We start from the raw sequence: 22647 nt of genomic DNA, 5'->3' as shown, positions 1-22647 counted from the left end.
TTGAATTGCCGTAATAGTTCTTTAATAGCCACATTTGAGCATTTGGTAACACATTGCTTTCCTCTGGAACAGCAACCTTAAATGCTGTAATTTATTATAACTTAACCACAGTGATATTTTTGCTAACCTTTCCAAGTATCCAAGAATTCAAGGAACAGCAGGGCTGGATGCTGTGCTATCCTGCCCGATACATGTTATTGCAGCTCAGTCCGCCAAAGCTTCCTGTGCAAATTGTAGCTGGACCATGTAAGTGATTTGTAAGGTTCTGAAATCCCCCAGTATATTACTACATAAACTTTAATGGTAAATGAAATGCCTAGATAATAGGAGCCATGATAAAATGGTATGTAATCTGTTAATACAAAGGAATTAGGAGTCACAGGGAAAAATACAGCTACATGTTTGCCAGAAGTAGCTTATCAGAATTGAAGATTAAAGTTGAAATCCCTGTGGGGCAGCTTATGGTGTGAAAATCCTATTTTTGCTTTACAAATCATGCCTCTCAGTCAAATATTATCCATGCATTCAAGAAACGAATCCGGTGCCCAGTACAAGCTCAGGACTTTTCAGCACTGATTTCAGGAAAGCCGCTATTTTCCATCTGTTGGTAACCCTTCAGCAGACAAGTTTAATATGACTCTGTGCTCCATGGAAGCTGCCCTGAGAATAAAAAAAACAGAAGGAGAAGAGAAAGACTAATTGCCAAAGCCAGTTCAGTAAATGTAAAAGATGCTTGGCTGTACGACATGGTTTTCCCAGCACCATGCTCTGAAATATTTGAAAGACGATTTCTTACACACAGATCCTCTTGTGTGTTAAGATAACAGGGGTGGCAGTTCAGCAGGGTGGCAGTTGGGGAGAGGAAATTCTCCTTGGCAGCTCCTAAACTGTGGAATCCCCTCCTTGCAGAGGGGTGTGTCTCGCTCGTTTCTTCTATAGCTTTTGATAACCTCTTTGACAGCTTAAGGACGCAGGTGGTGTTGTGGGTTAAACCACAGAGCCTAGAACTTGCCAATCAGAAGGTCTGCGGTTTGAATCCCTGCGACGGGGTGAGCTCCCGTTGCTCGGTCCCTGCTCCTGCCAACCTAGCAGTTTGAAAGCCCATCAAACTGCAAGTAGATAAATAGGTACCACTCCGGTGGAAAGGTAAATGGCGTTTCCGTGCGCTGCTCTGGTTCGCCAGAAGCGGCTTAGTCATGCTGGCCACATGACCCGGGAAAGTTATACGCTGGCTCCCTTGGCCAATAAAGCGACATGAGCGCCGCAGAGTCGGTCACAACTGGACCTAATGGTCAGGGATCCCTTTACTTTTACCTTTACCTTGACAGCTTAGTTATGTTGTGGTTTTCAGGATGCACCCTATTCTTCTGATTGTAGATCATTTTAGCTAATATTAGTATTTAGTATTCTATTGTAAAAAATAAAGGTAAAGGACCCCTGAACAGCTAAGTGCACTCAAAGGCAACTATGGGGTGCAACGCTCATCTCGCTTCAGGCCAACAGAGCTGGTGCTTGTCCACAGACAGCTTTCCAGATCATGTGGCCAGCATGATTAAACCGCTACTGGTGCATGGAGGACCATGACATAAGCCAGAGCGCACAGAAATGCTATTTACCTTCCTGCCGCAGTGGTACCTATTTATCTACTTGCACTGGTGTGCTTTCGAGCTGCTAGCTCAGCAGGGACAGAGCAATGGGAGCTCACCCCGCCATGGGGATACAAACCGCCAACCTTCTGATCGGGAAGTCCAAGAGGCTCAGTGGTTTAAACTACAGCTCCACCCGTGTCCCCAGTAAACAAGCACACAGTCACTGATAGGTCCACCCACCAATGTGAGACTCAAAGCAATGAAGATGATGCCTCCCCAGCTGTTGCCATTGGCTGTGGGTTTCTTGTGATGTCACAAAAGCACTTGGCAACTGAGTGGATATAAAGGCAGGCCAAGGGGAAAACCCTTTTCTATTTCCAAGAGGACACACTTGGCAATGGATGTGACATTCAGCACTGCCCAGGTTTCTTCCACTTGGAGGAGGCAAAGTGCCAAATGGAAGGAGGCAATCCTCAGGCAGTGGGATCTTTGGGAGCGATAATAAGGTAAGTTTGCTTGCTTGAAGGCTGCTGATATCCATGGTTGGAAGCTGGCGGATGTCTCATGATGGACCTAACATTAACTTCTGGCACAATGGGACACCATGACGGAAAACAGAGCACATGGAAACACCATTTCCCTTTCCGCTGCAGAGGTATCCATTTACTTGCACTGGCAGGCTTTCAAACTGCAAGGTTGGCAGGAGCTGGGACAGAGCAACGGGCGCTCACCCCATCACTGGGATCCAAACCGCCGACCTTCCTATCGGCAAGCCCAAGAGGCTCAGTGGTTTAGACAACAGCACCAACTGCTCCTATTATTTACCTTTTACCTTTATTCTATTGTAAATTATTCTAACTCATAAATGAATAATCATAGAACTATAGAATACCAGTGCGAGGGGGTTCACTGAGTCAAAGCAGAGATACAGGAGCAAATCCCAGATTTATTTTCAGTCCCCTTCCTAATTATCCCTAGCACCAAATTTGCCATTTTCATAGCTGCTGCACATTGGTTCAATGTTTTCTTTGAGGAATCCGCCACTATCCCAATGTCTCTTTCCTGCCCAGTTCAAGCCCCATCAGTGCAGGTGTAATGTTAAGATTCTCCATGTGTACTATTTTGCATTTACTTACATTGAACTGTAGTTGCTGTTTTAAAGCATCGTCACACCATTTGGAGAGATTCTTTTGGAGCTTCTCAGAATAACTTTTTCATTTTTATCACCCTGAATATTTGGCTGTCATCAGCAAACCTGAACCCCTCACTGCTCACCCCCAATTGCTAGTTACAGTAGGTACACTCTATAATCTCACATTCTCATGACTGTAATGAGGAAAACCATATTAATATTAGCTCTGTAATTCACCCTGTCTGAAATGCAGGTTTCTGAATGGATTTCTAATGTAGTGAGTTAGATTCCCCACCCCACCCCTTTTCCTTTGCTTATGCTACCCTGGGCAGCTAGGGAAAGGGACTCCTGACAGTTAAGTCCAGCCGCGAACAACTCTGGGGTTGCGGTGCTCATCTCACTTTATAGGCTGCGGGAGCCAGCGTTTGTCCACAGACAGCTTCCAGGTCATGTGGCCAGCATGACTGAGCCACTTCTGGCAAAACCAGAGCAGTGCATGGAAACACTGTTTACCTTCCCACCGGAGCGATACCTATTTATCTACTTGTACTGCGTGCTTTCTAACTACTAGGTTGGCAGGAGCTGGGACTGAGCAACGGGAGCTCACTCCATCGTGGGGATTCAAACCGCTGACCTTTCAATCAGGAAGCCCAAGTGGCATAGTGTTTTAACCCACAGTGCCATCTGCATCCCTACTCTGGGCAGTTAGTAAACACCAAATCTAAGATCACATAAAGGAAACATGCTATATTTCGGTTACAAAAAGAATTGCCATTTGGTTTTCTATGCAATATTCCTTAACTGTAAGATTGCATGGGCAAAACAAAAAACAAAAAACCAGAGACGGTGAGAGCAGATGATTATTAAAACTGCCCTGTAGAATCAACATTTACAGAGTAGCGATAAAAATAAAAATAATAATAAAGTAGATGACATTTTCTTCCAGGTTATTTGGTTCAACATGATGGTGCTATATGCATAGAATCCACCCAAAACAATTCCCGCACAAGCCCCATTAATCTAAATATCAATGGAAAGGTATCTCTGAGCTTGCACAGGAGATGCTCATGGCAGATTGAGTTGCACATCATCAAACAGCTTCTACTTTAGCTCATTATCTGCTGGATATGTGTTGCTTGTGTTTGTTTTATGAACTCCCCTCCATCCAGCGGGGTACGCAAAGAATAAGCTGGCGAGCCACAGAGAAGCAGTGTCATGAAATCTCTTGTCGTCTTTTGAGTATGTGTGTCTTACTGAAATTTCTACCCAACTCCCAGATCCTGAATGCTGCACAGTATATTCCTTTTACAGTGTTCAAATGCAATTCTGGCTATATTTCTATTTAGAGCGATATTACGGAATTTCCATTTAAATGTTAATTTTTACATTATTTTCCACTTTCTGTAAATGCCTTGGTGCCTTGGGGCAGTGCTTGGAAGGTTTATTTTTAAAACAGAACTTATTCAGGTTCATCTCATACCAAAAGGAACTAGTTCCAATTAAATTTTGTACTTTTGCTAAACGAACTAGTTCAGCCCAAGTTCATCCAAAGGAACTTTTTCATTCATAAAAAGTTCATCATGTTACAAACTGCTGTGCTGAAGTAAATCAGAGGGCTCACACACAAGTAATAAGATGTCTAGAACAGTGTTTCCCAACCTTTTTTGGGCAAAGGCACACTTGTTTGATGAAAAAAATCTCGAGGCACACTACCATTACAGCCCCGTGACGTCAACGCGCAGCGTCACGCCGGGAGGGACGCACGAAAGTGTAACTTTCAATTTTTTCCCCTCCCCCTTGCCGGGGAACCTCCAAGCTTTGGGGGTGGGGGGGGGAGGAGGCAGCAAAGCGAGGGACTGAGGGACTCCTCCAACGACAAGGGTTGGGGAAGAAGAGAAAGGGCTATTCCGCTCCAGTCACGGGAGGGGAATATGTACTGGCCCAACTGGTGTGCGGTCTTCGGAAAGCGGGGTGCGGGAAGGAAGCCTAGGCTCGGGGTCCACCGACCTCGGTGGAGAAAGGCAACAACCGGAGCCGATGACGAGCCGGCGCGTGCGTGCAGCGGCTGGCCTCGAGCTCGGGAAGCTGCGCATGGCGATGTTGACGCGGGGCGCGCGAGAGCTTGGGGGCGGGGGGGGTGGGAGAGAGAGAGAAAGAGTTGGCAGCACCAGGCGCTGTTACTTATTGCGCTGCGGACGCTGCCAGCAACTGCGGTGGTTGTGCGGCGGCCGCTGCCGCAGAACATCCTTGTCAGTCAGCTGAGCTGCCTGGCGGCGTAGGGAGCCGAGGGGCGGGGCTTCCTTTCTGAAGGAGCTGAGGGTGGGGGTCCTTCGGCGAAACGGCGCCGGCCCAGAGCACTTCTAGGAGGCTGCCTTTGTGCGCGACGTAAAGCCCTCTTTCCCTCCCTCTTTCCCTCCCTCCAGCCCCGTGTCACCTGTGGAAAAGGGGGCTGGATCCAGTGACACAACTCGGAAAACTGTTAGGGAAGCCAGAGCAGGAAAGTGAGTGGGAGGCGGCGGTGCCGCTTTAACCCACATTTCCTTTTTGAAAGAGAAACTTAAGTCAGTGTTTCCCAACCTTTTTTGGACTCGCCCACCTCCCTCCAGGCAACATCTCGCGGCACACCAGGCAACATCTCGCGGCACACTGGTGTGCCGCGGAACACCGGTTGGGAAACACTGGTCTAGAAGACAGGATGTCATCAAGTGAAGCTTTCCCCATAATTGCATTTTTCCTAGAAAAGGCTTGCCCTGTTTATTTTCTGCCTGCCCCATAGCTCTTAAAGGCACAAGGTGCCATTGACTTTAGACCTGTCCCTGTGGTTCTCTCTGAAAACTGTTCCGATGGAAGAAAGCAAATCTCTTCAGCAAGGAAGATGCAGGAAATGTCTCATTCTATCCCTCTGATAGCTTAGCAACAGTGATTAAGTGGCTAAGCATCCTTAGTAAAAGCAGCACCTCTGCAGCTGAACAATGAGCCATAGATTGTTATCTCTGTGTTTCATTTTCAAACTTTATAGATGCCTGATTGAATTACATTTGAACTTAATTCACCTTTAGTTCACCCAATGATTATTGAAACTGCTTCCACACCTACTAGCGAACTAGTTCAGTGAAGTTCATTTAGCTAAGTTAGTTCATTCCAAGCATTGGCTTAGGGTAAACTTAGAGTGCTGGTCCCCATTTGAACACTGTCATCCAGCTGGGTCCTGTTTATTCCAGATGAGTCCAAGGGGAGGGATCATAGCTCAGTGGCAGAACAGACATTTTGTGTGCAGTAAGGCCCAGGTTTTTTTCCTTGGCATCTCCAGTTAAAATGATCAGGGGGTCAACAGAAGTAGAGTTTCCAGTTCAAGGAAAGTAATAGTACCATTTTATTCTGCCTTGTTCTGACCACACCTGGAACACAATGTCCAATTCTGGGCACCAGTATTTAGGAAGGAGGGCAACAAAGATGATCAAGGGTCTAGAAGCCAAGCTTTATGAGGAACGGTTGAATGAGCTGGGTATTTTTGGCCTGGATAAGAGGAGACTGAGGGGAGATATGATAGCCATCTTCAAACATCTCAAAAGCTATCACATGGAAGATGGAGTAAGCTTGTTTTCTCCTACTCTGGAGGGTAGGACTCAAACCAGTGGCTTCAAGTTACAAGACAGGAGATTCCAACTAAACGTAGGGGGGAAACATTCTGACAATAAGAACTGTTTGACAGTGGAACAGTCTCCCTTAGGAGGTTATGGACTCTCCTTCCTTGGAGGTTTTTAAGCAGATGTTGGATGGCCATCTGTCATGGATGCTTTAGCTGAGATTCCTGCATTGCAGGGGGTTGGACTAGATGACTCTTGGGTCCCTTCCAACTCTACAATTCTATGGTTCTATGATGGGAAGGACCTTTGCCAATGATCCTGGAGAGCTGCAACCTATCAGTGCAGATGATTCTAGGCCAGATTAACAAATAGTCTGACCTGGTAAAAGCCAACTTTCTATTGTCCCATGACAATACAACCACCCAAACCTGTAGTTTCCATTTTCAGTGTTCCTGACTGTGGCGTTCATACGGAGCCCCCAGTTGTCTCACGGACTATTGACCTGTACACCACTAATCCGCTGCCACCAACCAGGTCCTCCCCAGTAAATCACTTAGTCTCAGTCAGGTTCTTAAGTTAACAAAGAAGATTGTAGTTTATTGCAAACACAAATAAACTTGAACTGCATTCAAAACATTGTTATTGTTTACCTTCTTAGTCTTATTTCATTCTATCCCTAACTCTTCTACCTCCCCTCACACAAGAACCAACTGCACTAACTGTCTCTCTAATTCCAACTGTCTGCCAACTGCTTTCCCAACTGCCTTTTTTCAACCAACCAACCAACTACCAACCCAAACCTTGGGCTAAGCCCTTTTATAAACAGGTAGGCTCCATCTCTGGCTTTTCTATTGGTCTACCTACTAACTCTTTCTCTCCCCCTGCACAGACATTTAAAAAATAATGGGCAAACGGCACACTGACCTCCCCCCTTGTACACTTACATCAATTCAGGTCTTCCCTGGGAAGGTATAATCCATAACTCTAATTGACCATCAGTTGCAGTTGCTGTGGCTTATCACACTGCTACTGTTCTCACCTGGGAAGGGGCATCTCCTCCCAACCCTGTGTCCAACCTTGATGTCCCCAATCCTACTCAAATCCAGCATTTGGTGCCAATTGAATTCTGAGTACCCCTGATATGTAATATGAAATTGAAATATGGAATAGACCGAAGGTTGGGTCTTTAGTGTTAAGACCAATATATGTTTTATTGTTTGTTAAGAAAATTATGTGTCTATGGTTATTCCTGTGTGTAATTTGGTATTTGTGTTTTTTTTCCCCTTGCTATATCAATAAAAAAAATTTAAAAAATTGAAAAAAGAAAAAAGAATTCTGAGTGCCCCTGGCTCTTCTATCAGAACTGTTTTGCACATACCTGTAGCAACTGTTCTGGCCGTAGGAAGGGACACAAACCCCAGAAAGTGGTGTCAGTCAGCAGTTTCTGAAACTTTAGCAAAATGTCATTAAAACAGCATGCTCTTTTATAAAGTAAGAACTGAAACATCGAAATGAGGTTGATAAAACTCAGACGCATTCTGCCTAATCCTGAAGGCCTGTTTATGACTGAAATGAAATGCATTACAGATTCCCCTCTCCTCTCTCGTTGGAAAAAACACATTCAAGTATGTTTTCTAAAAGTCTACCCATGTTGGGGAGACACAGCCCTCACTTCTGGAAGGCGAAAACTGTTTTGGAGAGAAGAAAGGAGGTGGGGAGCTTCCATTTTCTTCTAATCTCTATGAAGTGAAAATCTGTTACTTATTTGATTAGCTCCTGTTCAATGAACTGAACCCAGTGTTCAAAGAAATACATTTCTGAAAATGGCAGAGCAACTACATTCGGTTATAAAATATGCACAGGCTACAGAAACATTGGAATGATTGCACACTTCAATTCATTAGAATGGCTGCAACTTCTCAGCTTTGCCCCATCGACTCACTGAGGTGAACGGTAACATTACAGGATCCCATTTTGAAACCAGACGTGTGGAAAGCCAGAAGAAGTGTGTTTTCAAGGTTAGGGAAGAGAAAGTTATATGCATTTTTCTCCAGTTTTGACTGTGTGTCACAGTGTTCCAGTAAATCATCTTTGCTGCTGAATTACACAGAACTAGCTCCGCCCCCCTGCAACTGCTAGTATAAATCCAAAGACTTTACAGCTCTGTGTTTGTGATTACTGAGGGTACAAATGAATGGAGAGGGATGGTGATCTCAGCCACGGATCTGACTTCTTGACCCGTATGCATTCACATTCCCATTTGCACTGAGGTATACGCATGAATGTTTATAGCACTCCCATACTGTAATTTAAACGGGACGCGGGTGGCGCTGTGGGTTAAACCACAGAGCTTAGGGCTTGCCGATCAGAAGGTCGGTGGTTTGAATCCCCGTGACAGGGTGAGCTCCTGTTGTTCGGTCACAGCTCCTTCCCACCTAGCAGTTCAAAAGCATGTCAAAGTGCAAGTAGATAAATAGGTACCACTCCGGCGGGAAGCTAAACGGCGCGCTGCTCTGGTTTGCCAGAAGCGCCTTAGTCATGCTGGCCACATGACCCAGAAGCTGTACGCTGGCTCCCTCGGCTCATAAAGCGAGATGAGCGCCGCAACCCCAGAGCCATCCACAACTGGACCTAACGGTCAGGGATCCCTTACCTTTATCTGCGATTTATCTCTTGTAAAAATGACCCCTAAGAAAATTGGAGCCTGGATGTTTCATTTTCCAGGGCTAGGTACAAGATCTCAACCTAGCCTTCCTCATTACACATACATTTGTATACTTGAAGATGTCCTGGACAGTGCTTGCATTTCCTGCCTTCACAACAAACAGGAGAGATAGGTCATTAACATTTCCACTGTACACATGAGACTAAGAGAGAATGGTCTATCCCTTAGGCAAGCCCAAGAGGCTCAGTGGTCTAGACCCCAGTGCCACCCGCTTTCCTATCATGCATTGAATCCACAGTGGAAGTAGGATTTGAGCCCAGGGCTACAATTCAGTAAATTTATGTGTCTACTAGGGGGAAAATAGGATACAATGATGGGATTGCAGTTGCCATACAGTGGTACCTCAGGTTACATACGCTTCAGGTTGCATACACTTCAGGTTACAGACTCCGCTAACCCAGAAATAGTGCTTCAGGTTAAGAACTTTGCTTCAGGATGAGAACAGAAATCGTGCTCCGACGGCGAGGCAGCAGCGGGAGGCCCCATTAGTTAAAGTGGTGCTTCAGGTTAAGAACAGTTTCAGGTTAAGAACGGACCTCTGGAACGAATTAAGTACTTAACCTGAGGTACCACTGTACTTCTAGAGCTGGATACATTGTAAATGGTGGTAATCTTTTGCAATATGCGGACTCAAGTCAACAGGGCTCTGATCTAAGATAAATTTAAGGAAATCCACAAAAGGAAAAGGTACTGCCTCCTCTTCTCCCTGCAGCCATCTGCCCACCCCCAAGTCACTCCAGAAGTTTGAGGACCTTCCTGGACAATATAGGGTGGAAGACGATTCAATTTTGGATGATTCTTGCCTCCCCCAGCAGTCTGCAATGACCTTTTCTTTCCATGTTGTTTGAGACTTTCCAGAGCAGCTTTCGAGGGGTTGCAGGTGTGTGCAGGAAGCAGAAGGAGGTAACCTTTCACTCTGGGAACTTTCTTCAGCTAATTTATCTTAGGATCCAAGTCCATGGATATTAGTTATTTATTTAAATACTTTGAATCATTTCTGAACCACTTTCAAAAAAAAATAATTCTCTAAGTGGTCTACACTATGTACAATATTTAAAAAATCCATTAAAACAAAAATACAGCCTAAAGTAAATAAAGCAACAGTATAATGAAAACATATAAAATAAAAGAAATAGAGATTCAAGGGATCCATGCACATAAAACAGGGTCCAATGTTAATGGCTTGGGGGAATCTTGCACTTTCCAAGGTGTGGAATTTAAAGCTGGGACATGAAAAAAAGACCACAATTTTCTCCAACATTCTTTTTTTGTGACACCTGCCATTTCCGCCCTCTGCCCCAATGTCCTAGAACAAATGTAGGTCTGGAGCATTGTGAAGGACACTGCAGGGAAGTGCATTGTGAAGGACACTAGGGAAGCAAAATATAAAAAAAATAAAAAGAGAAAGATTGGCAAATACCATTGCTAATGGTGAGAAACCATAGTTGGTCAATGTTTCCTCTTCCTGTAGAGAGTTGCTAAAATTCTCTCCACCAATTCAGTTTCCCTTCCCACAAATGGGGTGGATAATTTTTAGAAGTCTTTTGTGCCCAACCCTATTAGAAGCTGTGAGGCAAAAGCAGGCTATCTGTACAGGAAGAGGAATAAAAAGAGTATTGCTTATAGATGAACTAGTAATGAGTATCAACACAAAAATGACAAACTTTTAAATATAGGGTTGCACTTGTTCTCAAAAAAAAAAAAAATGCAGTTGGAATCTATTCCTAAACTGATCCCAAGTTATGGTGAGGAGCAATTATTTTGCATCTACTGACAATCCCACCCCCACACACAATTAGTAGTCCAAAAACTGAGCCCCACATGCCAGCCATAAGCCCAAACTCTACCAACCCTGGGTGAATTAAAGACAATCCTCTTATAAAAATGGAAACCTATGAGCAATACTGAACACATTACTAGGCTTTTATGCTAGATTCCCAGAGTTCAAATTATAGTTCTGGCGAGACTTCTGTGGTTGCACACCTGTTTTGTGGGAGCATCAATAAAGGTTCATATTTCCTGTGTGTGATGCAGGTTTTAATATCTTCCACTGAAGAATTACAGCTACATATAAACTGGTGATCCTTTGAGGGTACAAAAAGCCCCCAATTGTTCATCCTCAGGACTGCATATATGCTCCAGACAAATTAACTCATTTCCTGGAGTATTTTAACATTCCCTTCATGAGTTTTTAATTTTCTCACTAAAGTACGGAGAAAAATGCAATTGGCTGCAACACAGAGAGGGGGAAGATGGTATTCAGTTTCCTTCTGTACACAAAGGGAGGGGAAAAACACCTATGTAACTGATCTTAATAAAAACAATGATAATCTAGTAGCTCTGGGTTACTTTAACATTTAAGTAATATGAGATATCAAGGTATGATTATATGTCTTATTTGTTCTAAAGTGACTCGTAATCATTAATAATCTTATTCTTCATGAATTTGCCCAATCCTCTTCACAGGACTGACCCACTCATGAGGCAGACTGAAGCAGCCACATCAGGCAGCAGAATTCCTTGGGGCAGCACCACCACATTTGCCCCATCCCTACCACTGGGGTTGCACCATGGCAGCAGCTTTCAGCAAAATCTTATTGGAAGCCACTACAGACTCATGACCCTAGTGAGTGAGGCTTCAGTGCGGGTGGGGTGGGAGGAAGGCAGCAACACCTTCCTGTTTCACCTCTTAGCAGTGCTGGATTTATGTATAGGCTAAGTAGGCTGAAACCTAGGGTTTCTAAATCTAGGGGGCCTTGCCAGCCTGCCCGCTCCCCAGCAGGCAACCTCCCCTCTCCCAAAATTGCAAACCCAAGACTTCATGCGAGGGCAGGGCAACTCAGCCCTCTAAATCTATGGGGCCTCACCAGCCAGCCCGCTTCCCAGTGCCACAGTCTCCCCTATCCCAAAATTGCAAACCCAGGACTTCATGCAAGGGCAGGCCAACTCAGGCCCAGCAACTATGAGACTCAGGGCTAGCCAGTGGGGCCCAATTTGAAGCAGTGGGGCAGGTAACCAGCAGGGAATGCTTCAGCTCAGCCTTTGCACTGTTGATTGAACACCCCCTGCTGTGCAGATAATGGAGAAAGCTCATAAATTGTATCCCCGCTGACATCCTGGCCAACTCTATTACACTGGTGTAAACCCTGGTGCACCAGAAACCCAGAACAACCCAGAAAATCTGCTCATACGTCAGAGACTGATAAGACTTGTCAACCTGTTATTCCAAAGTCTCCCTAAATTATAAAGCTCCAAAATACAGGCCAAAAGAAAGCAGGTCTGGAAAGAGCAAGGCATACAATGGCACCACCGGTGAAAGGCCCTGCTCTGTGTAGCTCCTTCCCTGTCATTTGATAGGTTTCCCACTTGCCCTCCTTGACATGGAATGCTCTCTATTGGAGTCCCCAGGTTCAGTACAAAGACCATAAGAAGGGAGAGCTAATCAGAGGCAGCTACAGTTGCAAATGGCAACAAAATATCTGTGAAAGGAAGAGGAGCAGGTTTGCTCAAGTGTGTTGCAGGTAGAAATACTGTTTATATTGAAGTGAGAGCAGTAGTTTACTTGCTCAAATTAACAAACAAGAAAGTTTTGAGAATTTAAATTCTAGATTAAAATTGATTACTTAATTGAGAAGGGGATTGGTAGAAAAACACTGGGGCCTAATTTGAATAGTAGAGTGCCTGGTATCTGGTGAGCAATCTCAGCCTTTATTTCCACAATGTGGCTGCAGACCAAATCACCTGTCAGGAGAGTTATGAGATTCAGATGAGGGTCAGATGCCTTGACAATCCCAGCAGGTATATAAGAGGGAGACTGCCCTGGCTACCTCTTGGACAAATCCTTTTGGACAAATCCTTTTGGATGCCCCCTCCCATTTTGTTAAAAATGATCTGATTCCATCCCATTTATTATTATGCTGGACCTATCTCTGGCATATACATATCTCTGGCATATACATATCAAGACTGGGTTCACCCTGTAGCATAATTAAAATATATCTGTATTGAGTTTGGTTGTCTGGCCCAGAGTTGTCCAGTCTCTCCTGAGGTATTCTTTCATGCTCTTCATCAGTTGCCACCAGAGGTTTTTTTCAGCCAGAGCTCACTGGAGCTCAGTTCTGGCACCTCTCAGGTGTGCGCCACTGCCATTATAAGAGAGAAAGTGTGAGCTCCAAAACTTTTTCTAGAAAAATAGCACTGGCTGCCACTATATAATGGCTGGAGTTGGTGTGAGTGGTGGGCAGTTGTGTGGCCTGTGATGGCTGCTTGATGCTGGTTTCCCAGTATACTGTGTGTTAGTGTCAGTCATGTCTAGGAAAACAAATCATATATTACTCCTAGTGTGGCTGGGGTGCAGTGGGGGACGGGAAGCAGCTCATTGTAAGAATTCTGTTCATGGAATATGCAAGACATATAATAGGATTTATCATTGCTTTTTTAATAGTATCGGGAAGAGTATTCTGAGTCCCACCACCTTCTGAGGTAAGGTGGGTTGTGACTGAAGACAGACCATTTTAGTTGTGGAAAGTTCTGGAATTTGTTCCTCAAGGAAGTTGCCACCCCTGTTTTCTTAATTTGCCCATGCTTTGGAGTATTTTTAAGCCTATTTATACTGACATTTTATACTACTGCGGTCTGATTTGTAGCAGGGTGGGTTCTTTCTTTAAAAGTATGTTATTCTACTTTAATTGTCTGAAAACTCTCAGGCTATGCACACACCATTTAAAGCACATTAAAAGCACACTCATACCCACAAAGGTTTCTGGGAACTGTAGTTCACACCACATAGTACCCCTTAACAAACTACCATTCCCATGATTCTTTTAAAATTTAAATTAACATTCTTTGTCACATACAAAAAGCCAGCACATTGTAACGAAGAATTCTCAGTACTTCAGTGCTATCATGGTAAACAAGTCCTTTGAAAAGATTTACACCATGTTCTTAAAACAGTTGGGCCTGAAGATCAGCCTGCAATGCTGTCAGACACAGTGCAATACTAATGTAATGTCCTGTTCAGAGATGTTGTGCTGCCGTTGAACTGCTCCATTCTAAGCACATATTTGCTGGTGCAGCAAATCTTGGGAGACTAATGCACTCAGTAAATTCTGCATACAAAGGAACCCTTGTCCTTGATAGCATTGCATTGTAGCTGTACTACCAATTTGAAAGGAGCAAGGCCCTGCCACGAAATAAATGGCCTAGGGCAGGAAAAAAACCATGTACTTCATAATTGTTGTTTTATGGTTGTGAGGAGATATCAAAAACCTGGAGAAACAGGGAATGGAATGAAAGTGGCTGGAACCCTATTCAATGTGTCAATATGAATGAAAGTTGTTAAAATTGCAGCTGCGGTATAAGGGACTGTGGGTTAAACCACAGAGCCTAGGACTTGCCGATCAGAAGGTCAGTGGTTTGAATCCCCATGACGGGTGAGCTCCCGTTGCTCGGTCCCTGCTCCTGCCAACCTAGCAGTTCGAAAGCACGTCAAAGTGCAAGTAGATAAATAGGTACTGCTCTGGCGGTTTCTGTGTGCTGCTCTGGTTCACCAGAAGCGGCTTAGTCATGCTGGCCACATAACCCAGAAGCTGTATGCCGGCTCCCTGGGCCAATAAAGCAAGATGAGCACCGCAACCCCAGAGTCAGTCACAACTGGTCCTAATGGTCAGGGGTCCCTTTACCTTTACCTAGACTGGAGCATAATTGGAATTTATAAGACTTTGGAATGCCGGAATAAAGGAAAGCATCAAAGTATTCATTCTAGCACATGGGGGACACCTAAATTGTATAATTTGACATTTCAGTGATTGGTATTATTAATTGTATGATAATTTGGCATTGTTATAATGAGACTGTTATTGGATTGTTGTAATTGAAAACTAATAAAAAATATTATCAAAAAGGAAAAAAAGAATGTGGCAGGAACCCTTAAAGGGAGCTTTTCACAATGCAACACTTTGTTGCAGACCCTACCTGTTTCTCCTTATTATTAAGAAATCAGAAACTCACAGTACAGTGGTGCGCCGCAAGACGAATGCCTCGCAAGACGAAAAACCCGCTAGACGAAAGGGTTTTCCGTTTTTGCGTTGCTTCGCTAGACAAATTTCCCTATGGGCTTGCTTCGCAAGACGAAAAAGTCTTGCGAGTCCTGCCATTTTTTTCCGCTTTCCCCCCTTTTTCTAAGCCGCTAAGCCGCTAATAGCCTTTTAGCCGCTAAGCCACTAAGCCTTTAATAGCCGCTAAACCGCTAAACCGCTAATAGCGCTAATCCGCTAAGCCACTAATAGGGTTGCTTCGCAAGACGAAAAAACCGCTAGACGAAGAGACTCGCGGAATGGATTATTTTCTTCTTGCGAGGCACCACTGTAATTGAAAGAGTAACTCTTAATCCTCACCATTCCTCTTTTTCGCCTTCTCTTCCTTCCTGTAATATATTCACCTGCATGTACACATTTACAGACACATACACCTGATAAGATCGTTATTCTTCTGCTTTTCCTTCTAGTCTAATCAGATGCAAAAAGGCAAATAGAATGCAAATAATGGAATTAAGCTGACTGCCCTCCTTGAAACGACATTCTGTCACACAAAATGTATACCACTATTGAACAGCTCAATGCAGTGCAGAAACCAAGAAAACACTAATAATTGCATCAGGTAGAAACAAAATGGGCAGTTTGAACAATTGGAGCTCACCAGAGCATTTACTTGCGAAAAGAAGGGACATGGTTGAATCGCCAGCTTCAGTTATGCCTTGCAATTTGCAATCTGAAGAATGCATTTTTGAAAAAAGTTGTACATTAATTGTATATCAGGGGAAGGACTGTGGCTAAGAGCATCTGCTTTGCATGAAGAAGGTGCCTGATTCAGCTATAGGACTGTAGGAGAGTAGGATTGAGAGACACCACAGTCTGAAATGCTGGTGATGAAATGCTTGGGAGAAATTCAATTCAGTTCACATTTAAAGGCATATCTACCTAATTCACACTTTCCAAAACAATATTCAACTAAAACACAGATAACCCTCAAAATTTGCACTTCTCTGAATTTTGCAATGATGATTTCCATTCAAGTAATGTGTTCCAGAGTGCATATAATAGAGCATGTGTAGAAATGCATATAGGGATGAAATAACATACAATGAAATGTATTAGAATAAAATGTTTTGCAAAAATGCATCCATTAGAGAAAATTGCATTTAATGAATATTCATCAAATAAAACAACATAGACATATTCATTCTGTTGGTGAAAATTGCTTGTGAAAATCTGAACATTAGATTAGTCACAACTGCATATAAAATGAGAAAGTGCATATATTAGGAAATTTGCCCTACAAAACTGGTGAATTTTCATGAAGAAATTCATGAAGTAGGGAGAATTTAAGATTGGGAAAATTAAGACAATGAGAGAACAAAAACTGACAGATAAGTCCATTTGATGGTGTCCATTTGTCAGGAGGCTGGGGAGACCTTAAGGGGGAGATTTTTTGCTGGTGGAGGTAGGGATCTTCAGGGCAGAGGAGAAGAAGAAAAGTCCCATTGCCTGTGGAGAAGTTTATCTGTGTGGCATTGGATATCACCCAAAGTTTAGGAAAAAATGTTAAACCAAGCTGGAAAATGTGGTATGAAGAAGCTTATGTATATGTCAGGCTTTGGGGGGATCAGCTTCCTCCCCCATGGCCGTAAATAAGAAGATCAAATGAAAGGAAGTCTTTAATAATCACAGTGAGAGACAAAAGACCACGTCTCCCTAGAAATGGCGGTGCTCCCAAGTAAGGCTCACTCCCCCTCTCCATCCCTATTAATCTATGTCACTCCTACGTCTTGTAAACTGAGCTTGTACCCTCTGCGCTTTTCCCCCTGAGACTTTCTGAGCTCTTCTCGACCTTGGGGAGGGTGGTAGAGGAATGCTGTCCAATGACTGTGAATCTGTTAACCCTCCCTCTCCCAGTGTTTCTTCTTCTTCTAGCTGTTCCCCATCCATTATTTCCCAGCTTCTGCCTTCTGAACTATGCCCATCTGCAAACCACTGTTCCAAATCTACACTATCCTCCTGCTCTTGGGAAGATCCAGGATCGGGGGGAGGGGGGGTTCCAACCATTCTTCTTCAGTGCAGCCCTCCTCAGCACGGTCCCTGACAGTATATGAAAGACACTGTAATTAGTACAGGGATAGTGGGAGACAAATGTGAGATCAATATCACAGTCCTAAGCACTTTTATTTGCATTCAGTGGGACTTACTCACGGGAGGATGTGCGTGGGATTGTTGCCTGGATGAATGTGTCAAGGCTGGTGATCTGAATGCAGTTGTTTTCAATTCAGAAAGAAGCACAGCCTACACAGATATATGATTATTTGAACTGGAAACTCTCAATTGCCCCATAGACATCTGTAAATTGGTTTGTAGCCCAGTCTTTCTTACTATTGGAATATTTTACTGTTTTTAAAGAAATTAAACTGCAGCATGTTAATCCCCCCAAGACCCTTTATAAATGCACCATGGGAAAATGTTCATTTCCATTATATTTCTGCAAGGGTAAAAAGTTAAGAATATCAATTTACTAATAATTGGGAATATTAGCTTGCATACTGATTTTCTCTGTGGACTCTAAATCCTTAGGGAACAATATATTCTGGAAAAAATAATTGCTTTGAGTTGCCACCACAAATTAATTTGATCCCATTCAGCGTAAAATATTGTAACGAGCTGCACAAGTTGCAGCCAAGTTTTCAGATTTATATACCTTGAAAGGTGGTGTAATGGATTGAGCGCAATAAGTCTGATATAGTTACCTCAGAGAGTAAAAGAAGTAGAGCATAAACAATTACCTTGCGTTCAGCTTTAAACATCCTGACACTACATATAATTCAAAGAGCAATGGATACCAGCAGGCTGGAGAAAAGGAGAGGGCAAGCTTATCTCATCTTTGGTAAAAGGGGGCTTGAGATGTATACAAGTATTTAGAACAGGTTAGTTTCCAGCAGACTTAAAAGGTAAAGGTAAAGGACCCCTGACCATTAGGTCCAGTTGTGACCTACTCTGGGGTTGCGGCGCTCATCTCGCTTTATTGGCCGAGGAAGCCGGCGTACAGCTTCCGAGTCATGTGGCCAGCATGACTAAGCCACTTCTGGCGAAACCAGAGCAGCGCACGGAAACACCATTTACCTTCCTGCTGGAGCGGTACCTATTTATCTACTTGCACTTGACGTGCTTTTGAACTGCTAGGTGGGCAGGAGCTGGGACCGAACAACAGGAACTCACCCCCATCGCAGGATTCAAACTGCCGACCTTCCATTCGGTAAGCCCTAGGCTCTATGGTTTAGACCACAGTGCCACCCACATCCCTTATCATCTACAATACTGTCTTATTTATTTTATGGTACATTACATTGATTATTGCTTTCATTTTATGGATCAATGGTATGGTCTCCTTAGATAGTAAAATTCGTGTTAAATTACTGCTTTAGGTGTTGTTTGTTTTGCATTACTTTCTATGGGAAAGCGCACCTTGGTTTTGGAACGCTTTGCTTTTGGAATGGACTTCTGGAACGGATTAAGTTTAAGAACCAAGATACCACTGTATCTGAATCCCTTGTCTTCTGCCATTACTCTGGCTCTGGCTCATGTGACTTCACATTCCACCACCTCCAGGGTGAATTGTGAACCTCATAAATTTCCACCAAGGTGGATTCTCGATCTAATTCATCTTCTCCTTTGTTTCCACATAAATTCTACCCCATAAATTAGATCTTGACTCATTTCACAGAAAGCAAACTATGAAAGCTTCTTGTGTTTAACCTCCGGGGGCTGGCTTATGAGCAAGCATGTTAACAGGCTCTTCAACAGCAAAATGGAGGTCCTCAGGCAAGGCAAGGATTTTGAGATAAATTTAAGTGGCTTCTTCTTGTCAGAGCATTACATGATGCTTACAGTTCTAAGGTTGTTTATTTGTTATTGTTCATTTAAACCACCGGATCTCATCTGAGGATTTTCTTCCCCCCTAACTGTTTCAGTGATGTCCAGTGTGAAGAGAAATGATTTCTGCAAGGCCAATCCAAGTACAGCGTGAGTTTGTGATAACGTTCGATGTTTCCATTTAAATCAGAAGTGGGGAATCCATTGTCACAGTTCAAGGACACATTGCAAAAATGTTTGGTGAGGACATGGAAAAGGCCAGTGATGGATGTGAACTGCGAAGGATGCATATCCTCAGGAGAGTCCTGCAAGTCAAATAGCAGACCTTCCAAGTGTCCCTATTTTCCAGGAACAACCCGGATTTATAGAAGCCGTCCCTGTTTCTGATTTGATCCCAGAATGTCCCACTTTTCCTTAGGACGTCCCTATTTTGACTGGAGAAATGTTGGAGGGTATGGGGTTATGCGACCCCCCAAGCCAAGGAAATAAGTAACAATACAACCTTTTGAAGACATCTGATGGCAGCCTTGAATAGGGAAGTTTTTAATGTTTGGTGCTTTATCATGTTTTTAATATTCTGTTGGGAGCCGCCCAGAGTGGCTGGGGCAACCCAGTCAGATGGGCGGGGTATAAAAAATAAAAATTAAAAAAACAGTTGTACCTTGGCTCTCAAACGCCTTGGTACTCATATTTTTTGGCTTCCGATTGAGTACAGGAAGCTCCTGCAGCCAATCAGAAGCCATGCCTTGGTTTTTGAATGTTTTCAGAAGTTGAACGGATTTCTGGAATGGATTATCTTTGAGAACCAAGGTACGACTGCAATAAGTTAAATTAATTAAATTAAATTATTATCGCTGTTGTTACTATTATTAGTAGTAGTATATAGGGCATCCCTATTGTTATCAAAGAAATGTTGGCGGGTATGAGTCTAGAAGGTCAGATTCAGCCCCTGGGCTTGAGGTAGCCTGTTACTGCTTAAGTTCCCCCACACCCCATGATTTGTCCTGTTCCTGCCCAACCAATTATCTTTCATAGAAATGGACATTTTGACAGACCCTTGGCTACCTTTAAAAATAAATAAATCATCCAGTCAGTGATTAATTCCATTTTTTTTAAAAAAAAAAAAAACCTGGTCAAGATTTTGCGGCTTGTGCAACTGGAAGTCCTGATCCATTCTATCAGTTGTGAGCAGGATTGTCCAGTGTGACAGTTTGTCCTTCAAACTGGGGAGGCTGGCAGGGCTGGTGGCAGGCATGTGATGGGCAGGGAGCTGCTACCTTGCAAGTCCATTTCCTTCCACCTTTATCACACAATGGGGGAAATGACTAAACAGGGCTAATGACAGAGGGCAATTGATTATTCTGAATGAAATTCTCATTTCATCACTTCCTGCAAGCATTTAGGAATAATGATCTATATCGGAACGTGCTGTGATTAGAATCTTTTTCCTGATGTCTGGTATATGCTGATATAGAAAACCAAGCAAGCAGCACACATTTTAATATTTATATTTTATTAAGGTGATTTTAGTTAAAAGAAATAAAGCGATATGGGGTGGGGGGAGAAGGAAAAGTGAGAGGGAGGAAAAACAACAACAAAGATATGCATAAAAGCGAAAGTATGCAAAAAAAAAAGTAAACAGCACACATATGCTCTTTGTTAGATATTTGCATTCAGGATGCAAAGAGGTATAAATGAATGGATGATTTTTATTGATAAGCTGCCAGGGCCATTGAAATTTCAACAAACACCATAAAAGAGCAGCTGCGTGTCAGGCAAAGGTTAGATGAGTACACACAGAAATCATTTTTATAAACAAACAAACAAATGCAAGCAATCGTCTTATTTTCACTACTCGCCTTGAGAGAAAAGGCAGCAAATTATATTTCAACACCAGCAAGTGCTATATGAATGTTTTCTATTGCTGTTGTTAGTATATCTGTAGTATATATCTATTGCTGTTGTTAGTATACCTGCATATCATTCCTAAATGCCCACCTGGAGAGATCATAGCTGTCAAGCATCCCTTATTTGGAGCGCCATGTACCGCTGCTGTCCCTTATTGATGGATGTCCCTTAAATGATGTCCCTTAAATTTCAAAGGAAGCAGCTCCTCTCCCTCCCTCCCTCCCTGCCAGCCAGGGAGGAGGGAGGCTCCAACTGTGTTGCTTGGCTGTGTTGCTCACCCAATAAGAAGTCTAAGAACGACTGGGGGGGTGGAGCTTGCATGCCTTGTGCTGATCAAATCGGCTGCGTTGCCTGGGGACTCGCCTTTGCTCAGCGCTTCCCAGCGGAAAGGTGACAGTGGTTTTCCTTGAGGCTTTGTTTGGCTGCTGGCTGGGCTTTCTGCTTTTGGCTCAGAGGGGCTCAGAAGTTGAACATACCTGTGTTGAGTGCTTGGATCGGAATTGGATGTATACGTCATCAACGGCCCACTCACCCTTGCCGGCAAAAAGGTCTTTCTGGAGTGGGGGCACATGGTGGGGGGAAAGCAAAGGAGATCTTGTGGGAGGGGGGGGGCTTTTGAATTTGTTTTGGAGGCTCCTTCGATTGACTTATGGGGGCAAAGAAAGGAGCTGGTTGACTAAAATGGTGGGTGACTGGCGATCTCATGGCGAGGGGGGAGGATGTGTGAGTGGGGCTAGTTAATGCAAGCTGAGGGGTTTTTTGAATGCTGGACACCATTTTGTTGCACGTGCTGCTGCAAACTTTGCAGTGCAAAGCCAGGCTGGGGAGCCATCTTAAGTTGAGGTTGCATAGGCCTTGTGGGGCATGTGATTCAGATTCTATTCAGTTGAACCTCTGGTTACAAAGTTGGTTGGACAGTGTTCTCGAAGCTACCAGCATCAGTTTGACCATGCAAATCGAGCTCAAGGCTAGGAACTGGGGATACTGGAAGCTATTATGTGTGCCTTTGGAGCTGTGTATTTTCTCTCTGCTTAAGTCCTAGACTTCCTTCAGCTTTCCCTATGCTCTATTTATGTCCTTTTTTGATTATCCTCTCCAGAAATGACCTCCTGTTTCTCTCAAACAGGGGGTGGGATATTACTTGGCATTTGAAATGGCCTGAGCTGGTTTGTTTTGTATTGTGGATTGAGGTGGAGTTTGGAGTTTGGATTTGATATCCCGCTTTATCATCACCCTACGGAGTCTCAAAGCGGCTAACCATCTCCTTTCCCTTCCTCCCCCACAACAAACACTCTGTGAGGTGAGTGGGGCTGAGAGATTTCAGAGAAGTGTGACTAGCCCAAGGTCACCCAGCAGCTGCATGTGGAGGAGCGGGGACGTGAACCCGGTTCCCCAGATTACGAGTCCACTGCTCTTAACCACTACACCACACTGGCTCATCCTGATGAGGAATCCTGATGATATGAACCAGGGCTTTTTTTTCAGCCAGAACTCAGTTCTGACACCTCTCAGGTGGGCGCCATTGCCATTCTAAGAGAACAAGGGAGGCATTCATGGTGAGTTCCTGCACCTCTTTTTCTAAAAAAATAGCACTGCTATGAACTTTACTCTTACTTTCTGAGTTAGAAATGAAGAAAATGAAAGTGAGGATATTCTCAGGCAACAGCAAGGCTAAGGGAAATCTTCTAAACTCTTCTTTTGCTCAAGCCTAGGCAAACCTAGGTGTCTTAATAGCTGAACGTAGCTAGCATCAGGCTCTAAATAACATTAAACACAAGAAAAATCATTT

At 43.7% G+C, this 22647-nt stretch overlaps 2 long non-coding RNA genes across 2 annotated transcripts in view; one reads left to right on the top strand and one right to left on the bottom strand.

The window, feature by feature from the left end:
• LOC310688344 lies at positions 1-7039 on the bottom strand. Its single transcript, XR_014516877.1, has 2 exons — positions 6959-7039; positions 1-660 (listed from the first exon to the last, which is right to left on the bottom strand). It is a non-coding gene; the product is annotated as an uncharacterized lncRNA (long non-coding RNA).
• The window catches only part of LOC310688340, a 55027-nt gene continuing 39408 nt past the window's right edge, over positions 7029-22647 (top strand). Inside the window, exons 1-2 of the long non-coding RNA XR_014516871.1 lie at positions 7029-7134; positions 18261-18333. This is a non-coding gene — a long non-coding RNA (uncharacterized lncRNA). The remainder of the gene's footprint in view (positions 7135-18260; positions 18334-22647) is intronic.

This window comes from Podarcis liolepis (assembly GCF_965112155.1).
Source record: "Podarcis liolepis genome assembly, chromosome: 11".
Taxonomy (NCBI): Eukaryota; Metazoa; Chordata; class Lepidosauria; order Squamata; family Lacertidae; genus Podarcis; species Podarcis liolepis.
The sequence above is the reverse complement of the archived record's forward strand: the minus strand, read 5'-3'. Positions and strand labels throughout refer to the sequence as shown.